The 27,348-nt window shown below is 40.0% G+C and overlaps 1 protein-coding gene across 6 annotated transcripts in view; it reads right to left on the reverse strand.

Moving 5' to 3' along the window:
* LOC139552199 (erbin-like) overlaps positions 1-26,583 on the reverse strand; it is a 117,361-nt gene extending 90,778 nt beyond the window's left edge. For all 6 annotated transcript variants that reach the window (XM_071363679.1, XM_071363682.1, XM_071363678.1 and 3 more), the window contains exon 1: positions 25,902-26,583. The gene's annotated coding sequence lies outside the window, so the exon portion shown is untranslated. The remainder of the gene's footprint in view (positions 1-25,901) is intronic.
* Positions 26,584-27,348: the final 765 nt, after the last annotated feature.

A 27,348-nucleotide genomic window follows, 5' to 3' on the forward strand; every position in this document is an offset into this window, starting at 1 on the left:
TGGAGAAAGATAGGGGAGTCTGATGTAAGGCTTTTGAAAAAGAGCTCATAGTAACACTAGGTGTCCAGGATTTCACCATCCCCCACTCTGAAGCTGGGGCGGCAGGTAGCCTGGTGGTTAGAGCGTTGGGCCAATAACCGAAAGGTTATAACCGAAAGGCTGGATCAAATCCCCGCGCTGACAAGGTAAAAATCTGTCGTTCTGCCCCTGAACAAGGCAGTTAACCCACTGTTCCCTGGTAGGCCGTCATTGTAAATAATAATTTGTTCTTAACTGAAAGCTCTGAGGCAGTGCATAGGTCTACATTTCATTTGGTGTCGTTTTGCATATTGACTTGTGACCCCCCCAATTGAATTTCTACAATAAACTTAAAATATACAAAATAACCTATATCTTGGGCAACAATTCCATTTATAAAACAGAAAGGTAAGCTGTGTTTACAATTTGATTCAATAGTCAAAGTAACCTAATAAGCTATCTTTAATGGATGCGAGCTAAATGGAAATTTAACTAGCCCATTATTGTATTTTTGTAAGGACATGCATGAATAGAGTATTGGTGAATGAAACATTTGTGAGATGTCAGATGGATGACAATAGCTGTATTATTATGACTAAGGCAGGGAGCGGGATGAGAAATATGCATGACATTGTAGGCAACCAAAAGGACTGCGCCATTATTTTAACTTGTCACAAAGAAATATATCCTGTTTGACAAAGAACCTCTAGTTCAAAACGAATCAGAACCTTTTATTCTGAATAAAGCATATCGCAGTATGATAATCCTCCACTGTTGTTGTGGGCAAATGAATGATACTATCCTATTCCATTATGGTGGAACAACTAGGCTTGTTTAGGCTACATCTGTTCTTTGTCGTCTCAAAAACATTGCTAGATTAGCTGTATGTTTTGTCAAGATTGGGGCTAGAGGATGCTTTATCCTAAACTACATTATGAAAAGATATCCAAACACCTCTTGGAAAGCCACAGGAATAAAGTAGCATTAAAATACACAGCCTAGTGTAGACTAGAGTGTAGCCAGTGAGGCCCATACTGTGGCTAGACACTACACAGTGTAGAACATCCACACAGGATGGGGCTCAACAGTACACAGGGATATTTCTGCCATTGAAAGTCTATATTTTGGGGGGTGGAAAAACCCTTTCAGTGTAAACTTAAACCAGATATTAAGTATGTAGAAGATATAGTGGACCTATATATTTGTAAATAATATAATCGTTGAGAACTAACAATCACCAAAATAAAGAATTGAAAAATTCCCATAACAATTTAGCAGAATTGATTGTTAGAAAAATAACAGCATTAGCCATTGCAAAATGCATAGAATTGCAGAGAATTCGCTTTAAAACAGCTACATTTTCTCAGCTCCATGGATAAGTCTGTAGAATTTAAGGAAATTGGCAAAAAATATATACAAAAAAAACCAGGGGGGGCTTTAAAATGTTCTCTAAAATTCAGGTGTGCCAACTGCGCCCATTGCCACACCCCTTCCTACGCCGACTACCTAAGCCCCTTCTTGATGCAGACAAAACCCTGGGATAATAATGATCATTCCTCTTAGCCCAGTGTAGCATGCCCTACATCAGGCCAGTATTGTCTGCCTGTTCATGTCATTGCGGCCCGTGGCCTTGCCAGCTGATCTGACACAAACCCAAATCAGCCCTGGGCTCATCCCCACCCCCCGACTGTCCCTGTGCCGATACAGCACAATGGAGCTACAGTGCAGCCCAACGCAGTGTGTATGTGTGTAAGGGGTTTTAATTGCACACAGGCCCTGACTCTCACAGTCAGCTGAGCACACTATTGGGCTGCATCATCGCCACTTATTGCTTTCTGCTCCACTTCCTCCGGAGGGCTTTTATGTCTGTCATGTATTAAGGATGTACTGTGGCCACACACACGCAGCATCCATTTATAGGCCTACAGAATTCACACAGTACATATATATGCAAAAACACAAGAACTCACACATGCACCACTCACACAGGGCAGAGCATTAGGCAAGACTGGAGCAGTGGAGGACACAGTGTGGTGAGGGGAAGAGCAGGAAATAGCCTACCATTACAATGGACGCAGTGTGTACTGCATAGGCCTGTCTGTCATTCCTGGCACGTGTTTCGGCTACATGTAATATTGTGGTGTGCTTATGCATAAATATGCTCCTAGATTGTCTGTCTGTGTAGGCACTCCATATAAAATAAGGATTTGGGTTTGTGAATATGTAACAGCCATGCAGTAGTAGTGAAAAGGGGAGGAAGGGAGAGAGAGGGAGTGAGTGAGACAGATGTTCTCTAAAGTGGGTCACAGAGGCAGGCAAATTAGTAGGGAGAGGCAGAGTGCACAGATGTGAGTTCAATTTGACAGACTGGCATGTCAAATGTTACACAAACTGACACCTCCCAACAAATATTAGGGTTATATTATACAGTCAACAAAATCTTGCGAATCGCCTACCAAGAATGGGTTTTTGGATGATATTAAACGGGCTACTGGCTACTTTTCAAAATGCGCATTGAGGCATAATCGGATGGTGTGGCGAGCGATGGCAAACAAACAACCAGCACATCAAACAGAATATTCAGCACTAGATGTTGAATTCAACATCACTGCACACAGTCTATTGAAAATAAGAACATGCACAGATTCAGAAAGGTGTGAGATGATAAGAGGAGGAATGGAACTAGGAGTCATCACATCAATCTAATGGTTAGTTCTGACACTGTCATCTGTGAGATAATGGTTTATTTAGCCCAACACAGCCAAGTGAAGGGGATTTTGTGTTGCCTCTTTCAACAACAACTTGTGTACAGCTACCAAGGCTTTCACCCCTCTAACACACATCATTATCTTCTACAAACCGACGTAAACAAATCTCTCAATGCCTCGGGCTCATTTCTGTATACAAACAAATCAAATGCTCTTCTCCATTATTGTCCCAGTATCACTCTTTGAAATGTCTTACAAAGACACTTACGGTAAAGCACACCCAAAGGAAGCCCAGAATTGCGAAATGGGCCGCCATTTAACGTGACCATCAATATTTCTGAGAACACTATAGTGCTAATCGGCCGCTTTTCACTTATCTGCTCAGACATAGGCCTATCAATAAAACGTACCGTTTTTTACTGTATAGAATCCTGCTGTTGGCCATTTTAATCAAACAGCCCAGTCTCCTCAGCAACATACAGGTCAATGTCTGTAGATGACCTGTCCTGGTCTGACCCAGGGCTTCCGTTGAGTCTGAGTGGAGCGACCGGTGTTTAACACCATCATGTGTCCGAGTCCTACAGAGAACAAGGCTCTATCCTCACTAACTCAACACCCGTTCCCATCACTGCTGACTTGGCACACAAAATGAAAACCTTTTTAAAATGTTGATTGCTCTTTCCTCCTTCGGCAACCCGAAAACAACCACCCGCCCACAGCAATGAGAAAATAGCATTCCACAAACTCCAGTGAATTACTGCCCTGGTTTAAAGACACCCTTTGCTCCTACATGGGGTGGGAGTTAAGTTAGGGAGCTGGAGCTATGAGGTTTCCATTTACACCAGCCAGCCATCAAGTGAAACTGGCCAACTGCCATTCTCTTGACTCAAGGACAATAGCAGTAGACTTACAGTATGTACTTCAAATCGACGTGGGGTTTAATAGGCTGAACACCTTAAAGGGCATTTGTTTACTCAGTGCAGAGTGTACTCTCAACTAGTGATGCACTTGTATGACATTTTTTGGCCGATACCCGATATTTTCCTTGCAAAAAAAATTATACCGATAACAGATATTAAACATTTTAGCGGCCTTTTAAGCATTCTAGTACAGTTAAATAGTTAACACGCACACAGACGCAGCGGTCTAAGGCAATGCATCTCAGTGCAAGAGGCGTCACTACAGTCCCTGGTTCGAATCCAGGCTCCATCACATCCGGCCGTGATTGGGAGTCCCATATGGCAGCGCACAATCGGCACAGCGTCGTCCGGGTTTATAAAAATTTATTTTGTTGGCATTTACGTATGTCCCCATTACCATTAAAAAAATCAAAACCTATTTCTTTCACTTACTTGCTGTGCTGTTTCGTTGTTCATTTCTTCAGTCGTTTCATTCTCAATCAGGATTTTTATAGAATGCCGTTTGGGTCTTTGCGTGTCAAAAAATATAATTTTATTTTGAAGGCAAACCACAAATTCCACTATTGTGCCTAATCCTTATTGTGGCTAGCTTCACAACAGATAACCCGGTCCGGTCGAGCCTCACTAGGCAGATGACGCTAGCTGGCTGCTTATAACGTTAGCTTTGGGCAACAGGATTAAGTAGCTGGCTAGCCATTTATTTTCATGAACTGAAGTTCAATTTCAATAGGCGAACAACAAGTGCCAACCTAGCTAATACTTACAAGGATTCCTAAATCATTGCTAAGAATAATGAAATGACTGCAGTTTCTACTGGTCATTGTTTTCAGGCTGGTCGTATTGGTGCTAGCTAGGTACCAAGCTCTACCCCAGAAGTTGCGGTCGAACAAAAGATGCTTTATTACCAACTCGGAAATTGTAAACACATAGTTCGTGGCCGGTGCTTGCTTGCAGACTTTTTTGTAGCTTTGACAGTGCTACTGTATCTTTTTTGACACGCAAAGACCCAAATGGCGTTCCATAGTATGCATGTCGTGAAGCTAATAGCAGTGACGCTATTACTGTGCAACTCTGTTAGGGCAACATCGGACTAAATAGTGTACTTGGTAGTGTGTACCGGTGCTCGACCAGTCGGCGAAAGCCAACATCACCCACGACAGAGAACGGTTGATTGTCAAGGGCAATGAATTCCATTATCTTGGCTTTAATGGATTTCGCCTTTGAGTTGTCTCGCTGAAATGTTACTCTTTCAAATGACTGCTCGACTTGTTGACTGCTTGATCCACACAGCAGACATTGTGGGCTAGTTTAGGAATGCTGTGTTGCACGTATAGCGCAAAATCTTACGTGGCGTCATTACGTCATGTACCTACGTTATATAAGTACGCATGTCGGCTTTGACATCTGTTTTGCACATCGGGCGTTAAACTAGACATCGGCCGATACCGATGTTGGCATTTTTTAGCAATTTCGATATGTTCACCAATATATCGTGCATCTCTACTCTCAACCCTGTGAGTGTATGCAGGCTTTTGTCCACGTCGAGCTTAGCGCTAGCCTATAACACCCGTTTTTACTAATCAACTAATTGTTGAGACCTAGTGCTGGGGCTGGGACAAAATCCTCCACGCACACTGCAGCCCACCGAGAAAGGGAGCAAAAAGTAACTGTCATGGTGTCACACTATGCATATGTATTGGTTTTGTTGACAAAGCCACACAACCCAATGAACATAGAGATAAAAGCATTCTCTTGGGCATCCTGATGACTTCCAGTTTATAACTGTCAGTTGACTGGCTGTTGATGAGTTGAACAAAGGGCAGATGTAAGGGGAATCAGTGAAAGGGGTGGACAGTGAACTTGACAATGTCAAAGCCAAAATGACTGAAATAGGCCCCATTTCTAGAGAGGAGCCACAGGGGAACAGTCACTTTGATGTGCTACAGGGGGGACATTTATACATTAGCAGTCGAAAAGGCCAGACCCTACTCCCCATAGATGATGAATGGGGTTTCAATGTCATTTCTAAAGTGATTCAGATTAAAGAGAGAGGGAGTATGGGAGAGAGAGCAGACTTGTGCTTATTCTTAAGGACGCAGATAGAAAAATCCAACGGTTCCAAAGCTGCTGTCACAGGCAGCAGATAAATGGGTAATAGATACACTGAATCAAAATATAATTTGTGCACAAAATTTGAGGGAAATAAGGTTTTTGTGTGTATGGAACATTTCTGGGATCTTTTATTTCAGCTCATGAAACGAACACTTGATATGTTGCGTTTATATTTCAAATGTTATATCTTTTTTTGTTATACAGTACCAGTCAAAAGTTTGGACAGCTACTCATTCAATGGTTTTTCTTTATTTTTACTATTTTCCACATTGTAGAATAATAGTGAAGACAACAAAACTATGAAATAACACATATGGAATACTTCCATTTTTGCAGTAATGCTGCAATTAGTTGGTTGTGATTTTCAGTTGAGCAGACATTTCCATATATTTTTGTTTGCTGCATGTGTGACATAATTCCACCAGTCCTATTTATGATATAATTTCCAAAGATACATAAAAAAAAAAAAAAAACATCGGTATATTTGAGTTTAACCACAATATTTTTTTGTTCTGTTTTTTTTTCTTGGATTATATTGAAATTGCAACCAACTTTCTATGGCTTGTTTTTAAAAAAGCTATATTTGGGAGATGATTTCCTTCCTGAAAGTATAATCTGAATAAAGGGGAAAAGTCCATTCTTGAACATGGGGTGAGACATTTTCAAGAGAACCAGTTCAGATTTAAATTGAGAGTTCTAATGCTTTAATATTTAATAGTTTCTGCCCTCTGAATTCATATTAATTATAGAAATAGGCCCGTTTAATTTTATCTGGCTTGCCATTGCAAATAAAATTGAATATTTCTTTTTTCGCATAAAATTTTAATAACTGTTTGCTAGGTGTAGGAAAATAAGAAAATAGGTCAAATGGGATATGACTAAATCAGGGTGATTTTTCCACAAATAAAAAGGTATTTTACTTTCCATGGTAGCAAGATCTTATCTATTTTTGCTAACTTTCAATTCAAATATATTGGAGTGAGATCATAAACTTATTTCGGGATATGGATACAGAATATGTCCACATCACCATCAAAACATTTTATTGGTAAACTTCACAGTAATGTAAAGGTTGTATTTTTATGTGATCCAATACGTAATATAGTACATTTATCATCATTTGGTTGTAATCTAGATCCTCTGAGGCTGTGGAGGGATCCAAATTACAGATTTAAAAGAAAACATGAATCATCAGCGTACAATGACACCTTTGTTTTTAAGCCCTGGATTTCTAACCCCTTGATATTGTTGGATCCAATTTTAATAGCTAACATTTCGATGGCCATAATAAATAGATACCCCGATAATGCACAACCTTGTTTTACTTCGACAGTTTAAAACTTTCTGAGTAGACATTATTTACTATTTTACACCAAGGGTTACCATACATGACTGTAGCCCATTTTATAAGAGATTCTCCAAAATTGAAATGTTCCAGGCATTTATATATCAACTCCAGTCGTACTTTATCAAAAGCCTTTTCAAAGTCAGCTATGAATAGCAGGCCTGGTTTCCCAGATTTTTCATAGTGTTCTATTGTTTCCAGTATTATTTTATAATAACTTCAACGTATCGTCCATGTAAAAAAAAAGGTATAATATCCGACAATTCCATTTTAATTTTATGCGCTATACATTTTGCATCACAACACTGAAGTGTAAGGGGCCTCCAATTTTTTTAAATGGACTGGATCTTTATATTTACCACTTGTATCCCGTTTCAATAATAATGAAATCAGACCTTGTCGAGTGTCCGATAATCTACCATTTACAAAGGAGTGGTTAAAACATGCTGTTAACGGTCCACTGAGTATATAAAAAAAAAGTTAGATATACCTCCACTGGTATGCCATCGAGGCCTGTTTTCCCGGACGTAACGGCTTTAACTGCATCAAGAAGTCCCTCCTCTGTAAGGCCAGCATCCTGGAGTCGGCCTCTTCAAGGTTGACATTGAGACTGGGGTTTTGCGGGTACTATTTAATGAAGCTGCCAGTTGAGGACTTGTGAGGCGTCGGTTTCTCAAACTAGACACTAATGTACTTGTCCTCTTGCTCAGTTGTGCACCGGGGCCTCCCACTCCTGTTTTTATTCTGGTTAGAGCCAGTTTGCGCTGTTCTTCATTTCTCAGAACAAGAATAAACTGACAAGTTTCAGAAGAAAGTATTTTGTTTCTTGCTATTTTGAGACTGTAATCGAACCCAGAAATGCTGATGCTCCAGATACTCAACTAGACTGAAGGCCAATTTTATTGCTTCTTTAAATAGCACGACAGTTTTCAGCTGTGCTAACATAATTGCAAAAGGGTTTCTAATGATCAATTAAAACTGATAAACTTGGATTAGCTAACACAACGTGCCATTGGAACACAGGAGTGATGGTTGCTGAGAATGGGCCTCTTGACGCCTATTCCACAAAAAAAGATATATAATAATAATCTGCCGTTTCCAGCTACAATAGTCATTTACAACATTAACAATGTCTTCACTATTTCTGATCAATTTGATGTTATTTTAAATGGACAAAAAAAAAGTGTTTTTCCCTTTCAAAAACAAGACATTTCTAAGTGACCACAAACTCTTGAATGGTAGTGTAGAACTTGAACGTGGGTCATCATTATTTGGTCCGTAAAGGTTAATGAGCCATATCCGTTTATGGCTCAATAATATATTTTAAATAATCCATCTACCATTCGGATCTGTTTGGACAATTCGCACATTCTGATCAAAATTACTGTTAATTAACATCACCCCTTTAGAGTTTATTTGCCCATGGGAGAAGTATATTTCATCCCCTAGTCCTTTTTCCACACAACTTCATCTAAAATTGTTGAATGAGTTTCCTGTAAACAATAGATATTACTTCTTTAAGCCAGGTAAACATTGTTCGTCTTTTCTTACTATCTCCTAAGCGATTACAATTACAACTGGCTATACTTATTTCACCAGTTACCATAATGAGATACAAGTTTCAAATCTATTTTTCATAATATATGTTTGTAAACGTACCATTAAAAAGTACCACACTGTAGTGATTGGCACCCCAATGGTGGAACAAACTCCCTCACGACGCCAGGTCAGCGGAGTCAATCACCACCTTCCGGAGACACCTGAAACCCCACCTCTTTAAGGAATACCTAGGATAGGATAAAGTAATCCTTCTAACCCCCCCCCCTTAAAAGAGTTAGATGCACTATTGTAAAGTGGTTGTTCCACTGGATATCATAAGGTGAATGCACCAATTTGTAAGTCGCTCTGGATAAGAGCGTCTGCTAAATGACTTAAATGTAAATGTAGTGATTGAGTGTCCATATAGCTGTACCATATTTGCATTGCTACTAAGTAACCCTCCAATTGTTCTCCACTATTCCACCCCCTAAAGCCCCTTCCCATCCCAGGTTGGGATGTCATCCCAGTGACCGGCAAGCTACCCCCGTCCCCCCGGATCCCTAGGCCCCCCCCGAGAGGCCAGGACACATCCTTCAAAAAGAGCACACAGTGCCACCCACAGAATAGAAGCAGATCAACCGCTAAAAGCATTTCCAATGCTCTCACCTCAATTTGCTTTATAGTGTTCGTTTTTAACTCTTTTATTTATATCCTGACAACTAGGAAAAGCTCAAACCAAGTTTATTCACCCACTGGGTCAGACAGCTGAACAGATAGACATATGCACACAAGCAGTTATTTAAACCTTCCTCATATGCTGAGTCTACTTACACATCTGGACAGCCAATGCATCTCTGATGCTAGACAGGACTTTAGTGATGCATGTTCTTTCTCACTTCATCTGACCTCAGCCCAAATTTGTCACTCCTCCCCAACTCATGGCTGTCCTGTTGACTTGTACCAGACTGTGGACCTTCTCCTTTCCATAGGAAACCTGATGTCTAACAATAACATGTTCGGACAGAATGTAAACATTCTGCATTCCCTTCTCTCCCTCAGTACCACGAACAAGGATATTTTAAGTTTAGAAGCCAGAACCCATCAGTAGCGATTAAAAAACTATACGCAAGATGTTTGAATATCTTAATATCCATCATTAACAATTAATATGCGTAATAATGTTGACCCGTAGCACTAACATCTGTAGCCATGAAGTGCTTTAAAAACGGCTGGACATGGCTCACATCAACACCATTATCCCAGAAACCCTAGACTAACTCCAATTTGCATACCGCCCCAAGAGATCCACAGATGATGCCATTTCTATTGCACTCCATACCGCCCTTTCCCACCTGGACAAAATGAACACCTACAGTTGAAGTCGGAAGTTAACATACACCTTAGCCAAATACATTTAAATCAAGTAAAAAGTCCCTGTCTTAGGTCAGTTAGGATCACCACTTCATTTTAAGAATGTGAAATGTCAGGATAGTAGTAGAGAGAATGATTTATTTCAGCTTTTATTTATTTCATCACATTCCCAGTGGGTCAGAAGTTTACAAATACATAATTAGTATTTGGTAGCATTGCCTTTAAATTGTGCAACTTGGGTCAAACGTTTCGGGTATACTTCCTCAAGCTTCCCACAGTAAGTTGGGTGAATTTTGGCCCATTCCTCCTGACAGAGCTGGTGTAACAATCAGGCTTGTAAGACCTTGCTCGCACACACTTTTTCACCTCTGCCCACACATTTTCTAGAGGATTGAGGTCAGGGCTTTGTGGTGGCCAATCCAATACCTTGACTTTGTTGTCCTTAAGCCATTTTGCCACAACTTTGGAAGTATGCTTGGGATCATTGTCCATTTGGAAGACCCATTTGCGACCAAGCTTTAACTTCCGAACTGATGTCTTGAGATGTTGCTTCAATATATCCACATCATTTTGCTTCCTCATGATGCCATCTATTTTGTGAGTCCCTCCTGCAGCAAAGCACCCCCACAACATGATGCTGCCATCCCCGTGCTTCACGGTTGGGATAGTGTTCTTCGGCTTGCAAGCCTCCCCCTTTTTCCTCCAAACATAACGATGGTCTTTATGGCCAAACAGTTCTATTTTTGTTTCATCAGACCAGAGGACATTACTCCGAAAAGTACGATCTTTGTCCCCATGTGCAGTTGCAAACCGTGGTCTGGCTATTTTATGACGGTTTTGGAGCAGTGGCTTCTTCCTTGCTGAGCGGCCTTTCAGGTTATGTCGATATAGGACTCGTTTTACTGTGGATATAGATACTTTTGTACCTGCTTCCTCCAGCATCTTCACAAGGTCCTTTGCTGTTGTTCTGGGATTGATTTGCACTTTTTGCACCAAAGTACATTCATCTCTAGGAGACAGAATGCATCTCCTTCCTGAGCGGTATGATGGCTGCGTGGTCCCATGGTGTTTATACTTGTGTACTATTGTTTGTACAGATGAACGTGGTACCTTCAGGAGTTTGGAAATTTCTCCCAAATATGAAGGAAGAACTAGACTTGTGGAGGTCTACAATTATTTTTCTGTAGGTCTTGGCTGATTTCTTTTGATTTTCCCATTATGTCAAGCAAAGAGGCACTGAGTTTGAAGGTAGGCCTTGAAATACATCCACAGGTACACCTCCAGCTGACTCAAATGATGTCAATTAGCCTATCAGAAGCTTCTAAAGCCATGACATAATTTTCTGGAATTTTCCAAGCTGTTTAAAGGCAGAGTCAACTTAGTGTATGTAAACTTCTGACCCACTGGAATTGTGATACAGTGAATTATAAGTGAAATAATCTGTCTGTAAACAATTGTTGGAAAAATGACTTGTGTCATACACAAAGTAGATGTCCTAACCGACTTGCCAAAACTATTTGTTGACAAGAAATTTGTGGAGTGGTTGAAAAACGAGTTTTAATGACTCCAACCTAAGTGTATGTAAACTTCCGACTTCAACTGTATGTGAGAATGCTATTCATTGGTTACAGCTCAGTGTTCAACACCATAGTGCCCTCAAAGCTCATCACTAAGCTAAGGACCCTGTGACTAAACACCTTCCTCTGCAACTGGATCCTGGACTTCCTGACGGACCACCCCCAGGTGGTAAGGGTAGGTAACAACACATCTGCCACACTGATCCTCAACACGGGGGCCCCTCCCCTCCTGTATTCCCCGTTCACCCATGACTGCATGGCCAAGCACGACTCCAACACCATCTTTAAGTTTGCTGACCTCACAGGTGGTAGGCCTGATCACCTACAACGACGAGACAGCCTATAGGGAGGTCAGAGACCTGGCCATGTGGTGCCAGGACAACAACCTCTCCCTCACAGTGATCAAGACAAAGGAGATGATTGTGGACTACAGGAAAAGGAGGACCGAGCACGCCCCCATTCACATCGACGGGGCTGTAGGGGAGCAAGTTGAGAGCTTCAAGTTCCTTGGTGTCCACATCACCAAACTATCATGGTCCAAACACACCAAGACAGTCATGAAGAGGGCATGATAATGCCTATTCCCCTTCAGGAGACTGAAAAGATTTGGCATGGGTCCCCAGATCCTTACACCACAGGGGCCAAGCTTCCTGTCATCCAGGACCCGTATGTCAGGCGGTGTCAGAGGAAGGCCCTAAAAATTGCCAAAGACTCCAGCCACCCTAGCCATAGACTCTATGCTACCACATGGCAAGCGGTACCAGAGCGCCAAGTCTAGATCCAAAAGGCTTCTTAACAGCTTCTACCCCCAAGCCATAAGACTCATGAACAGCTAATCAAATGGCTACCCGGACTACGTTATTCTTCTTACTTTTTTTTTTTAAGGCATTTTCTTAAAACTGCGTTGTTGGTTAAGTGCTTGTAAGTATGCATTTCACTGTAAGTTGTATTCGGCGCATGTGACAAATAAAAATTAGATTTTATTGTTACCTATAAATCAGGATTGCCATTGTATTACATTTTCCTCAAGCAGATATTGTCCCTAACATCCTTACCCCCTAGCAACAGATGTTGGCTACACACACACACACACAACCCCTTTCCCCACAATCAACTACAAGCTCAGATGCTCAACGGTTGTTACATACCAGAGCCCAACTCAAGGAAGGACTTGATTTACGAATGCATATACAGTTACAGCTGTTTGAGAAAGCACGCAGGATTGAGCAGAAATGGGGAGATTTGATTTACTAATGTCAAGTCCTAGGTGATGAGATCAGATACACCCCCTTCCCCTGAAACAAACACAGGCCCCCATTGTAACCATTTTCCCAAGCCTCTCAGATCTTTGATTATTTTGTGCCACCAAGGTCACAATAATATGCCCCTTCTCTGATTGTCCGAGTGTGACCACCTCCCCATAGGTTCCTGCAGCCAGTGTTGCCAGCACTGCCACTACCGGAATCCCCACCGGCCAGGTACAAGGTTGTCATTAGCAGCTTTGAGAACGTCCTTGTATATTATGCTCTCCCATCAGAGGGATCTGGCTTGGTAGAACCAACCCTGCCAGGCAGGCTCAGAATCTTGAGGGGGCTGTGCTGCCCAGTAGGCCTCTGTCCACATCCCTCTTTTGGCTGCATATAGCAAACTTACAGGAAGTTCATAAAACGGATAAGGACTTCTCTTTAGTGTATGGGTCGCTCAGGTGGGTGTCTAGGGTATAGGGTTGTGGACCGTTCCATCATGAGAGGACAACAAAATAAATAAAATTAGATGTATCATTTATTTAAAAATGTATATCCCTCAGCTGCACAAAATTGATAGCTCTCTCTCGCAACCCCTGCTCAGACACACATTCATTCTGGGATATGCAACCATTTCCTTTTAATGCCACAATTTTCCAACACAAAAACATACCACACCTTCCATCACAATACATACACACATACTGTGCTCTTCTATGTCTGTTTGCTATGTTTTTTTATCTCCACCATGTTGTTTGAGTACTTGTGTTCCAACTCGTTATATTTGAAGATGCATTATTTACCAAGTTACCAATCATTATTTACCAATCTTTTTTTCTAACTGTCTTATCAGTTTATAAAACACAAAACATTTCAAGTTAAATAATTATTTTACAACATTCCCTATCTTGAATGGTATAGTGTAGTTTATTTAACTTAATTGCTGTATTTGTTTTGGTATTATTACAATCCCCACCATGGCTAGTATTTGGTGTTCCATTATTCGACTCTGAGAAACTTTGTAATTTTTAGAATAGCCATGGAGTAGTCTGTGTGTCTCGGAATATTTGGTTGTCAATATACAGTTTATCGACTACGAGAGCTCCACGCTTCCCTTTTAAACCGATTCTCCTTGAAGTGTACAGAACTTTGCGCCGTTCTGCAATCTATCTCCCCCAGGGACTGATCATTCATGCCTATTTTCATGCCAGTGGGTCTTTTACCCATTACTTTATCCTTAAAGAAAGCAAATTTGGCAACGATTGGGCGCTTCGATAGATATCTCTCTCTGTCCGAAATGGTGTACACATTCAAGTTGGATTTTAAAATCTACAGCATCGAATGGGATTTGAAGCGCTGTAAGAAAGAAGTCCTTCACTACTCTTTCAGGAACTTCTCTTTCTTGAATACCAGTAAGTACTAGATTCTCTCTCATATATCTAGTCTGTCAAGTAACACTTCTCTCAGAAAGAGGTTTTCCTTTTTAAGTTCATTAATGTCCATTTCTATCGTATTGACTGTCCCTTTTAGGTTGTTTCCTTCTCCATTGTCGCAGCTTATTGGTCACTCATTTCGAGGCTTGGATTCAACTTCTTTATATAACTTTACTGACTAATTCAAGTATGCCCAGTTTGTCATTTAGCGACTTTAACAGATTGCTTTCCACCCTTACCAGTCCCTGTGGTGAAAAGCATAAATCGTCTGTATGCATCGAGGAGTCACGTTTTCTTTAGGAGATTGATTCTCCTTGTTAACTCTCCTACATGTTTGAGTGTTGCCTGTTTTCGTAATATTTAAAATCAATACATTTCTCAAGCCTTATGATTTCTTTATTTATTCAGATTGAATGTTACGAGTATATGAAGTGCTAATATATAGTCTAACTTACAGATATTGAATATTACGTTTTTATCTTGAGGAAATCTGCACCGCTGTGTTCAGTCCGCCATCTCTATGAGAGCCAAGTCTGCCTACGGCCTACCCTAGTACTTTGTGATAATATGCAAACCATAACTCAAAATATGTTGATTGACACAAACTTTATTAAAACTTTAGGGATAGGGGGCAGCATTTTCACTTTGGATAGCGTGCACAAATTGAACTGCCTCCTACTCTGTCCCAGATGCTAATATATGCATATTATTATTACTATTGGATAGAAAACACTCTGAAGTTCCTAAAACTGTTTGAATGATGTCTGTGAGTATAACATAACTCATATGGCAGGCAAAAACCCAAACAGGAAGTGGGAATTGAGGCTGGTCGATTTTTAACTCATCGCCTATTGAAATCCCAGTGGAATATTGATCTGTTTGCACTTCCTACGCCTTCCACTAGATGTCAACAGTCTGTAGAACCTCGAATGAAGCTTCTACTGTGATGTGGGGCCGAGTGAGAGGGAAATGAGTCAGTGGTCTGGCAGAGCCAGGTCCTGGTCACGCGCATTCCAAATGATATCGACTTGCGTTCCATTACTTCTACAGACACAAAGGAATTCTCCGGTTGCAACGTTATTGAATATTTAGGATAACAACATCCAAAAGATTGATTCAATAGTTAGTTTGACAAGTTAATTCGACCTGTAATATAACTTTTTTAAGTTTTGGTCCGACGTTCGCCTGGACCTGCACGAGCGTTTGGATGTGTTAGTGCTAACAAAAGTAGCTACTTGGACATAAATAAATGGACATTATCGAACAAAACAACAATTTATTGTGGAACTAGGATTCCTGGGAGTGCATTCTGATGAAGATCATCAAAGGTAAGGGAATATTTATAATGTAATTTCGTATTTCTGTTGACTCCAACATGGTCTAGAAATGTTGTTTATATCTGAGCGCCGTCTCAGATTATTGCATGGTTTGCTTTTTCCGTAAAGCTTTTTTTAAATCTGACACAGCGGTTTTATTAAGAACAAGTGTATCTTTAATTCTATGTAAAACATGTATCTTTCATCAAAGTTTATGATGAGTATTTCTGTTATTTGACGTGGCTCTCTGCAATTTCTCCGGATATTTGAGGCATTTCTGAACATGGCGCCAATATAAACTGAGATTTTTGGATATAAATATGCACATTATCGAACAAAACATACATGTATTGTGTAACATGATGTCCTATGAGTGTCATCTGATGAAGATTATCAAAGGTTAGTGATTAATTTTATCTCTATTTCTGCTTTTTGTGACTCCTATCTTTGGCTGGGAAAATGGCTGTGTGTTTTTTGGACTTGGCGGTGATCTAACAATCATATGTTGTGTTTTCGCTGTAAAGCATTTTTTTATTATTTTTTTTATTTTTTTTTATTTTTATTTTTTTTAAATCGGACACGATGGGTAGATTAACAATATGTTTATCTTTCATTTGCTGTATTGGACTTGTTAATGTTTGAAAGTTACATATTTCTAAAAATATTTTTGAATTTCCCGCGCTGCCTTTTCAGCAGAATGTTGTCGAGGGGTTCCGCTAGCGGAAAGTGTCCTAGAAAGGTTAATTTACTTAATTGTGCCCTCTTTCACATCTCTCCCAAAGATGATCTTTTGCCAGCAGCGTCTGAAATGCATACTCCTCATGTCCCCTCCTTAAAAAAAAGGTCAGAAGGGAGGGACCTCTGGCTTTCTCATCCAATGGATTTTGAGAATGAGGAGGCTGCAAGGAGTATGCATTTGAGATTCTCCCTGTGTGTATGTGTGTGAGAGAGAGAAAATAGGACTCCGATGGGCCACACTCTTGCCTCGTTAATGATGTCATTACCGGTTACAGCGCACACTTAAAAAAAAAAAAAAAGCTTCTTCTATGCAAAGGTTGTTGATCAGTACATTCAAATAAGTCCCAAATGGAAGAAAAAATTGATTTTCATGGGGAAACAGATGACATCAGCCAAAACAACCTCAATAACTCAATACATGCACACTCCTATTGAATATGCATTCACCTGTATTGTGAATAGGCCTAGGCTACATCTTGATTTACCCAGTTTATCAATAGAGATTTACCATTATGTTAGATTGTATAATTGATTCATTAGGCTAATGCATACATCAAAGTGAAAAGTCTGGTATCGTGACAACACTAGTCTCATGTAACAATGAGTTGAAATCCACTTAATTGTTTTGTGGCACATTATTTTCTTCTGTTGTGTTTCATAGGCCTATAGCCAGCCACGAAGTCATACGCATAGGCCATTTACTGTTCTTTGATTGACGACAGCACAGCTCGTGTTTACTAGTTTATAAAAAGGTGTCGATCTCCTTCATCCCTTTGCTATTTATAAATCATACAGCGTAGTCATATGTCCATGTAATCGCATTGGGACAAAATAAAACCAAACGATCTTGTTTGTATTTTCCTAGGATTTGAATCCCATGTCAAGACTTGCCAGTGACTGCTAAAGTGACTCGTCAGTGTAGCCTAGTGATGAATAGTTTGCGAACTAACGTCTCCTTCTGAACAGATATTTTCGATGAACTGAACCGAATCGCATTGAGAGAGCCATTGATTTGGCTCCCTAATAATTTATGAAAACAGATGAAGATGTTGAATCTGGAGGTCTCCCGAGTGGCACAGCGGTCTAAGGCACTGCAGTGCTTGAGGCATCACTACAGATCCGGGTTCGATCCTGGGCTGTGTTGCAGCCGGCCATAAACGGGAGGCCCATGAGGCGTTGTACAATTGGCCCAGCGTCGTCCGGGTTAGGGGAGGGTTTGTACGGTGTTTCCTCCGACACATTGGTGCGGCTGGTTTTCGTGTTAAGTGAGCAGTGTGTCAAGAAGCAGTGCGGCTTGGCAGGGTCGTGTTTCGGAGGACGTATGGCTCTTGACCTTCGCCTCTCCCGAGTCCGTACGGGAGTTGCAGTGATGGGATAAGACTAACTACCAGATGGATTTCACGAAACTGGAAAGGGGTAAAAAGTAATACAAATTTTAAAAAATCAAAAAGGAAGATGTTGAATCCTCACTGCAAGAACAATAGGTAGTGGCGAGCCGCATTCCGGTCCAAAATATGATAAAAGAACAGATTGAAGGTTATAAATGCAATTGTCATAATACTTTATGGTACTAAATAGTTACTTTGTCTTGATTGTGAACCCTTTGGGATTACCTGGATTTCTGCATAAATTGGTCAAAATGTGATCAGAACTTCCACAACAATAGACAAGCAGTGTGCTTAAACTAATAAACACACAAATTGTATTTGTCTATATTGAATACATCATTTAAACATTCACAGCGTGGGTTGGGAAAAGTATGTGAACCCCTAGGCTAATGACTCAAACATCCTGCCCCATTTTTTTTTTTTACAAAAGTAAAAATTTCCCCAGAAATGTCACTTAACAGAATGCTAACAAGTACTAAGGCATTCTCATAGTGGATGCTAGGTAAATGCTAATGAGCGCATGTAAACATTTACTGTTAGGACAGACAACCCAGCTCATAAAGTTATGCAAGTATCTCAAACACACAGTTTGCAGCACACACTCAAAACAAACATTAAGCAGCAGGGATCTTAATCCAGGAGGGGATTGTCTTTGCTGCTGTTACCAAGAAGCTTAAACTGGCAGGCTAACAGAAACCAGATGGAGAGAATTTTATTTGGCACATCTTAGATAGCTAACTTAATAGTTATAATCTATATAGCTGACAAACAGTAGTGAATTTCATACAAGTGTAAATTGATCACCTCACTTAAGTTCTGCTGCAGGAGTGACTTACCGAAGCTCCCATTTTGCTCGTTGTGCTTTTTTGTAAACAAACATGTGACTGGCTCAAATCGCTGTTTTGGGAAACTATCCCATGTCTTTTTCCAAATACCCTGGTATATACGGTATACCGCCCAAGCCCCATTTTTCTGAAATTTTAATTGCAAAGTCATGTCTTTCTAGTCAATATCACAACACATTTTACCAATCTGTGAGGTAAAGTTGTTAAAATATTCAATAATTTAGCAGTGTATTTTAGATGGAATCAAAGTATTGGAATGTACCAGAGGCCACCAAAATAGAGCTCGTTCTGCAACCCCCCCCCCCAGTGAATACACTAGCACTCGAGAGAAAGGGTTCCGTACATCTTAATAGAAACATTCCATAGCACTTACACACTGACTCAGACCCGACGCATTGCTCTGTAGTAATGGATCTGGAGGATGCGTCTAAATATTTCCTTTCCAGGGGGAGGAAAGGATCAGGTCATTGCGAAGAAGATGGCTCCATGGAAAATGCCATAAATCACTACGGTAAGGTTTGACTGGTGAGAGGGGCCTTAACTTCTATGCATCATTGTTGCCTGCCGTGTCAGCTTTTTGCCATGCTGAGGAAGCAATGAATCTAGAACTATTTGTTGAGAGAGCGAGTGCTAAAATAGTGGCACAACAACCGATTACATCCAGAGATAGAAACACTGAGCAAGGCAAAGGGAAAATACATGGGGTGTGCTTACAACAACATTGTCAGGGACATAACATCTTGTTTTCAGTGTCTAGCTTTGTATTGCGCCACCGATATCCTATTTTGTAAATGCCCTTTGATATTCTTCTGTGTTGTTTTGCAACTATTGAGTGACACGCATGGGTGGTTAGAGCAATACGGCCCATCACTCGTTCTTGGTCATCAAACAAGACAATATCAACATCTTCCTCAAATCAGAAATGTGCGAGTCTGCCAAGAATATCTTCCATTGGAGAATAGTGTGTTGGGTTTAGTGGAAAATCTGAGGTCTTGGCGAATTCAAGTCAATTTCACATGAAATCTCTCTACATAATCCTCTTACACAGCTGGTTATTTGCACAGGCGAGCCAGTGGAACTGGCATGATCAAAGATGGGCTTACATCCATAGAAATAGAATGAATAGAGTGGGCGTCCCCATTCAAGTCAATGATAGCATAATGGTTGGACTGGTGGCCATTGTGAGCAGAGCCATATAAATAGAGTTAGGCCAGGTTTTAGAACAGCCGCCATGTTAGAACCAATATAAAACTTTATTCTTGAAATGTTGGTGATGTAACAATACGAGAGTGCGTCTGACAGTTCGCTAAGAAATGACCCGCTGTAAACAAGCAAAACAGAGCAGCGAAATTAACATACATTTGTATTGATTAGCATTCGGGATAATGCATATCCAAGTCTTTACTGTGTTGTAGTGTCAACAAATTGCATATCTGGGTCTTTCTATAAATAAAAAAATGGGGCCAACGTGTTGACATTGGGATCAAAATTTCTAAAAATGGGTTGAAACAACAAAAAATGATATTTTCCATGCAGTACCACGTGTATTTAGAGGAATAAAATGTAATATATGCAAACTGACCCATAACTCCACCTATACACATAGTGAATAGTCCAGAGCCTGAATACACAAAACATTAAAAACACTTTCCTAATATTGAGTTGCACAATCCATGTCTACATTTTCTCAAGGCTTAAAAATCTTTATTATTAAACCCGTCCCTTCATCTACACTGATTGAAGTGGATTTAACAAGTGATATTAATAAGGGATTCACCTGGTCAATCTATGTCATGGAAAGAACGTGTTCATACATACATGAGCAAGTCAAATTCAAGGACATTTTCAAGCACTTATTTGTAATTTTCAGGGACCTCATGTTATACAATTGTATAATTTATATAATTTTACATAAGGCCTAATATAGAACCCCTCCATCCCCACAAAAAGCATGAAAAAAAGTGTAAAAGAAAAAGTAGGCCATTACCACTAAGAATAAATAATGTTTTAGACCTTGACAATGCATTGACAATCAAATTATTATTACGGTCTAAAATATGTGACAATAATATGGACATTGGCTACAGAAAGATCGCCATGCCTGCATCCAATGTGGCCAACGCAGGCACACATAATAAATTCATGAATAGCGGTAGAATTAATCTCGCCATCACTGTTTTTATCATGTGAAAGTGACCAAAAACCAGGTTCCTTTTTTAAATGGAAGGATTTGTACGGAAAGCCAAGGCGAAGACAACAGATGTTGTCGTCCTCATAACAACCACACGTGATTTAACCGCAACAGAGTAGCGCAACACCCTCCAATTAAAGCGGCGAGAAACAATCTAAAGCGGCCACATCTCACACAAAAACGGTTTAAAATTGTTTTTAAATCATGGAGCAAGATAACTTCTAAATTGGCTACAATAATTACAATGACTTTTCAAGCACCAAATTGAGGAAATGTCTGATTATAAAGGTAGGCCCATTCCAGTAAACTACTTCAAGCCCTGTATAGCAGGTCTAACATGGAAAACAAAATGTCATGTTATTTCATTACCAGATCATGTTGTGAATAAGCCCACTAGGCTATGTAATCAGTATATCCAGAATAATTAATAGGAATAGCGTTGAGTGTTGCTCAATAGTCTATTTTACACAATTGCGCAGTGTCCAATCCGAGACACAAAAACATGATATCATTACCTTGATATTTTCTCTGTTAAATCTAATGACACCCTGCTGCAAATCAAGCAGAAAACAGATTATCAACAATTGGCTAGGGATATTAGATCCAACGTGGATCCAGCCACAAACCGCCTTCACCGGCATAATGAACGAGACACCAATATATTCTGGACATTCCTCAACGAACACCTTTTTTTCAGCACTTGAATTGTTGTTGCATCACATGCGCTATCACAACAGCTGTTCATCACTTGACAGTAATTCGGAAAATTGCTTCCTAGATCTGATGACGATGTGTGAAAATATCACAACGTAACTAATCAGCTGGACACCAGCTACGCATCCAACAAGTATTATGCATAAGTATTGAAGTACCAATTTATTGTTAGTATCAATATAGGTTTTAAATATCAAGGTGACTCTTTCGGTTAGAAGCATTCGATTTTGCAATCCCATTTATTTTTGGGGGTTTGTGTGCCCATGAAAACTGTTTTCACCGTGTAACATATGACAGGAAACGTTAATTACACTGCATTTGAGAGCTCGATACAAAGAAAAAAAATAACTGTCCTACAGCTAGATCCAGGATTCTTAAAGGGTTCAAGCGCAATGTCTAATTTAACTGATTAATGCTTAATATATGATTAACGATAACTTACACTGCCATAAATGCATGGACAGAAAAGTAATGTTTTGTCACACGATTTTGGACAAATCAGTCAAGACACCAACCATGATAAAGGATTAAAGATAGGTTTTAAATCAACTCGTACATTTGATTGAATATAAATCACCCATATACAGTATAGGTAGGCCTACAGCACATATCCCCACAACATACTGCTGCTGTGTCATGTTGGGCACATGATGAGCATGAGGGGTAAGGGAAAATATATAGTACGCATGGAAACCATCCTAATTATCTAATGTAAACGTGCATTATGCAACACTTTCACCTACAATAGCAATTAGCCTAATGTAAGCCCTGCCTATGTCTTCAAAATCTAAGTGGAAGTTGAAATAATTATAGAAATCTTTCAATTGTAATAGGTAGGGCCCTAAGGAGTTCATTTTCAGAGACAAAACGGGCTGAATCACTGAGTCAGCCAGGTGTCGGGAACATATCCTCTTTGTTCAACACCATCAGGACAAGACATCTTGTCTCGTGGAACATGAAAACAGGAATAGTGATACAAATTAGAAATACAATTTAAATTGATAGTTACATATTGGGATATTATTTGACGATATACCGTATCTTTTTGACAATATCGCAATATTATTTTTGAGCTAGTTGACTGTAACTGCACCAAAACTCAGTATTTCCCCTTCCTTTTCCCCTTTTTTTTTACATTTCGAGCCAATCCGTTGTCATCACTTTTATTACCATGACTGATCAAAGCCATGAGAAAACAAGTTCTCTTGTCCCTCAGGAGAAGACATATGGTGAGCAATATGTTTGGAATATCAAAAGACAAAAAAATCACATTCATGAATTGCAATACATACCATATTGGCACCTAAGTATCGTGATACTACTGTATCGTGAGGTCCCTCGCAATTCCCATCCCTAAGCAGGAAGTAAACAAAAAAGTGAACAAAAAAGTTGATGGGGGAAGAGTACTTCCATATTGAGTCAGTGTGGATGTATTGGTTCTATTCGAATAAAAATTAATGAGAGAGAGAGAGAACAGATGATTATTTTGTTTAGGCTACATGTGGCTTTGGCTATCATCTAGAGCAGTGGTCACCAACCGGTCGATCGCGATATTCAAAGCATTCCTAGTCGTTTACCAAACATTTCTGTAGAAAAGCCAATGATAAAGGCATTAAAGGCCTGCGCTGTTGGCAGTAGGTGCACTTGATTCAAAAGCCCTGCACATCGGGAAGGCAGTGTTACCATTTTGAATCATTTAATTTGTCTGAAAAGAAGATGAGAAAAAAAAGCCTACCCGGCAGACCGGGAGATCTGTGGCTAAATCGAATGGCCCACGCAGTAGGCAGAATCAGATAGCTCAAATCACTGTCAAACCACTGTGCCTACAGCTTCCACGACCCCGGCCACAGCAACGTTTGATACCAGCCTACATGAGATTTCATAACTTTTAAAACCATGACCAGAGTGACTCAAAGAATACAGCAAAGAGCTACAGTTTTTATGAATGAGTTCATGTCTAAGTTTTTATTCAGCACTGTCACTGTTTTTATTCGACACTATTACAAAACATGCCTCTCCCTACTTCCACTCGCGCTGCAATGAATGAGTAGTCAAGTGTATCGACAGCCCTGCGTTTTCATAAGGAAGATGGTGTTCCCTCTCTCTGGTCAGCCTCACCGGAAGAAAGGAAGGAGAGAGCAGGGACCATGAGAGGCGGACCCTCCGCTGCTCTCTCCCTCTCTCCGCTGAGACTTATTCCGTGTTCAAAACAACTGGGAACTAGGAAATATCAGACTTCAGTGCATTCAAGACAACTGGGAACTCCAAAAATAAAAAATAAAAGAGAACCAGTCATCCATCTCGGAAATCCAAGTCGGAAACTGGCATCTTTCTAGAGCTCCGACTTTCTGACCTGAAAAGCACTGATGTCATGATTTGACCTCTTTCACTTTACCTCAGTCATTTTCTATTAAAAAAGGTATCTTTACTTTTACTAAAGAATGACAATTGGGTACTTTTTCCACCACTGCCAAAATACAAGTGGGCTACTTCCTTATAGCAAGGCTTGGTTGGTCAAATCTGACTATACAATCAAATCACCCTCACACACTTTATCTTACTAAACCTTGCATTAGTAACCGGTATGAACATGCCAGGAAAGGAAATGCTACAGCCTACACTTTGCCTACAAGACTTCAACAAAACCATGGTCAGTCTCAAACCAAAAGCACAATCAATCTTACCAATAAGCCTAGTAAAAGAACAAATAATTCAACATGGGCCAAATTTTAATTGGCTGTTCTACAGGACTGCAATCAGAGGGAGCCGAGGACCATTGTGTGTAATATGCTCACTCACGTCTACTGCTGTACATTGCTATGAAATTCTAACATGTGACTGGCTCAAATCGCTGTTTTGGGAAACCATCCCATGTCTTTTTCCAAATACCCTGGTATATACGGTATACCGCCCAAGCCCCATTTTTCTGAAATTTTAATTGCAAAGTCATGTCTTTCTAGTCAATATCACAACACATTTTACCAATCTGTGAGGTAAAGTTGTTAAAGTATTCAATAATTTAGCAGTGTATTTTAGATGGAATCAAAGCATTGGAATGTACCAGAGGCCACCAAAATAGAGCTGTTCTGCAACCCCCCCCCCCCCAGTGAATACACTAGCACTCGAGAGAAAGGGTTAAAAACAGACCCTGTTAATGAGGACTTGAGCAGCGTTACTTGAACTGTGCCTTGCCTTGCATTTTCCATTACCAGGATGGCTCAGGATGTCAAATCAACAGGATCACCTTTGGACAGTTCTAATAGCCTGAGGTGTTAGTTTGGCCTGGGTAAGTGTGTGTGTGCTGGTGCTGAGTAGTCAGCCTGATAATCCAGTGAAGATTAGCCTGGCTACCAAGAGCCTACAATCCCCTGAATCAACCTTATCTTGTTAGCTAGATTCATCACCTGCTAATTATCTAAACTTACTAACCACAAAAGCTACACAAAGCAGTCATTAAAAAAAAAAAGACAGGTTTTACTTGGCATAGACAAAGCATATGGTGACTCACAGGTAAGGCTTGTAATAGCCTACTTATCCAGGGTAAATACAAAATCATAGATGTTTACATATTAAATAGAAATTCACAGCTTCATGGTTTTATAAAATGTTCACCTCCCATTTTAAAATCCCAGAGTCATTGTAGGGTTCCGGTCTAGCTAGCTAATCATTCTAGAATGAGAATGTCATTGGATAGCTCCATTTTTACCACTAAGGTTACCATATCAGATAAATCCGTCGTGAGATTAGCCTCACTGGCTTGCATTAAAATACATGATCAAAACCAGCAGATTGAAGTTAGCCTGGGATTCTAGCTAATCGTATTAGTAAAGGTGAAAGCTAATGAAAATGCCAAGATATCGAGTACAGGTCAAGACATCTGTCCTAAAACACGAACTGAAGGTATTCGGCACATGAAGTGATGAACAACATGCATTTAACCTCGTTATTTACAGTTCTTTGTCCTCTTATTTCCTTCCGCATTATACTGATTGTCAATAAAGAGGAATCGTGCCTGTATCTGTGTCACGCCTATGGAACGACTGCATTATCCAATATGTTAGCCAGCATGAAACATTGTCAGATAGCAATTCATTGGGTTGTTGGTCGCCTACTAGCTAGTAGGGTTACCTAGTTAACACAGAAAGTACACGGTAGATTTGACATTCCAGTTCAGGAAAACAAAACAATAGTAATTGTCAGATTGTGATATTCCAGTCTGTAAAACGAACAACCTATCTAGTTTGCTATAACAAAATATAGCTAACTAGCCAAAGCCATTCCATTAGTAATTGTGAGCTTGCCAACACTTTTGTAAGGAAATCCACCTGTGAAGAGTGCAAGTTAACGAGAACACACACACCAACCGCTAGTTTGCTAGCTAGCTAACGCGTTACAGCAAAGTGGTTATGGTAGAACAAGTGTCGTTAACTGACTTCACTTACCGTAAAATGATGTCGAATTAGTTATATAGTCCGGAAATTGCTTAAAAACCAAGAAACTTTTAAACTATATAAATTCGCTGGCCGACTACGTTTTCCCCTTCAAGCATCCACTCAAAGTACACTTAGCGTTAGCTAGCTAGATAACTGGCTAGCTATCCAGTTAGCAAACGCATTCTTTCGCGAGAGACCAATCCCCTCGAAAGTTGTTTAGCATTCCGAGTTTGCGTCTCGCTGAAAAACAGTGTCCAGTGTGTCAGACAATAAACAAAAAGTAATGATTAAAATAAACGGGGGACACACAAGTATTCGATTTGATAAGATATTTGGGTTAAAAATATAAAAAGGAACATTAAAATGAATCCAAAATGTCCACAACAGCCAATGAAATTGCTACAAGCAACAACAAAAAAATCCACCACCACGAAAGAAGAATCCTTTGCTTTGAAGAACGCCGCGACGAAATGTTTTCAATCCTAATCTCCCGTTCTTTTTGCCATTCAAAAAATTATACATACATCTTGTTTGTAGCAAAAACACGCTACAATTCACGACGAAACATAGAGTTGGCCACAGACTGTCAAACCAACACCAGTGTATGCTGCTGTATCGTTGGCCCAGTCAGTAAATCCAGTGGTGGCAACGACAACCCTGCATCTGATGGGCATGTTGATGTAACCAATGAAATTGGTGTATCAGTCGTTTGTAAATTATGTTCACCAATACGCGTTGTGGAGAGGTAGCTAGGACATATTTTACAGTATATTTTTCGCTGTTGTGATACTTACTGCTCACAATTACTTGGAAGGTTATTTTATATGTTTTTTTACAACAGAAAACAATGTACATTTGTTGTTGTGTTAACAAGACTCGCATTAGGTCCATTGAGGGATATGCACATGACAAAGGGGTACAGTCACTCAAACAGAGTAAAGTGATGATAGTGATGGAATGTGTCACTGATGCATAATAACAATCGAGTTATTTTCTCTCCCTTCTTTGATGTAATAACCGCTGATACCATTTGAATAGATTAAAGTAATTATCCAATGATCCCCTGTGAAGATACATTGGGAAATAAGCGTTGTTTTGACATGACATAAATAATTACTCCAAATACAACAGAGAGACTGAAGAACATCAATGTAGCTACAAGTGCAATAGCATATACTGCATTTGAACGAATATGAACTGGATTTGAAAGAATATGTTTTAGACATCACCTTGTGAGCAAATTCGATTTCAAATGGTGATTTTTCTATGATGTTCCAGCCTTTAGCCAGAGAGTGGTTTCTCAGACCAGGATTGCATCTACCTCTGGACTGAAAAGGATGCCCAACTGAGAATATCCATTGAAGTGCTTTTTAGTTAAGGCTTAATCTTGGTCCCGACCCTGGAAACTGGCCATAATGTACAATGGTCAGTGTAATGTGATGATGTATAATGTTTT

Source organism: Salvelinus alpinus, chromosome 24 (assembly GCF_045679555.1).
Source record: "Salvelinus alpinus chromosome 24, SLU_Salpinus.1, whole genome shotgun sequence".
Lineage (NCBI taxonomy): Eukaryota > Metazoa > Chordata > Actinopteri > Salmoniformes > Salmonidae > Salvelinus > Salvelinus alpinus.